The sequence below is a fragment of the Tachyglossus aculeatus genome, chromosome X1 (assembly GCF_015852505.1).
Source record: "Tachyglossus aculeatus isolate mTacAcu1 chromosome X1, mTacAcu1.pri, whole genome shotgun sequence".
NCBI classification, from domain to species: domain Eukaryota; kingdom Metazoa; phylum Chordata; class Mammalia; order Monotremata; family Tachyglossidae; genus Tachyglossus; species Tachyglossus aculeatus.
In genome coordinates, this window is record NC_052101.1 from 85,116,705 (window position 1) to 85,117,251 (window position 547).

The following is a 547-nucleotide window of genomic DNA, read 5'->3' on the forward strand; positions in this document are numbered from 1 at the left end:
ACCGTTGATCTGGGAGTCGGAGGACCTGGATTTTAACCTCATCTCCTCCACGTGCCTGCTGTGTGACCTTGGACAACTTCAATTCTCTGCGCCTCAGTTACCTCGTCTGTGAAATGGAGATTAAGACTGTGAGCCCTTCATGGGAAATGGATTGGGTCCAACCCGATGAGCTGTCTACCCCGACGCTTAATACAGTGTCCGACACATTGTAAGCGCTTAAATACCATTTAAAAAATTAGATGCTCTGAAAGGGAGGCGTGATCTGCCTAGGTTGGACTCTATCCCTGGGGGCGGCGGGGGGCGGTGGGGGGGAGTGGGGGTGGCTGTGCAGGGGATGAGCAAAGTCCAGGCTGGGAGGGGGGAGGGGGCAGGAAACCGCCTGCACCTTCCGCAGGAGGAGGAGCAAGTGGTGAATAACTGGTGGGGGGAAGAGAGGCCTCGGGCTTCCTGTCCCTGCCACGCTCGCTTGCTCTCTCGCTCTGCCGAGACCTGACTGCCCCCGGCCCTGGCTTCCCCAGCCCTACCACCGAGCTCAGCCCCTTCAGCA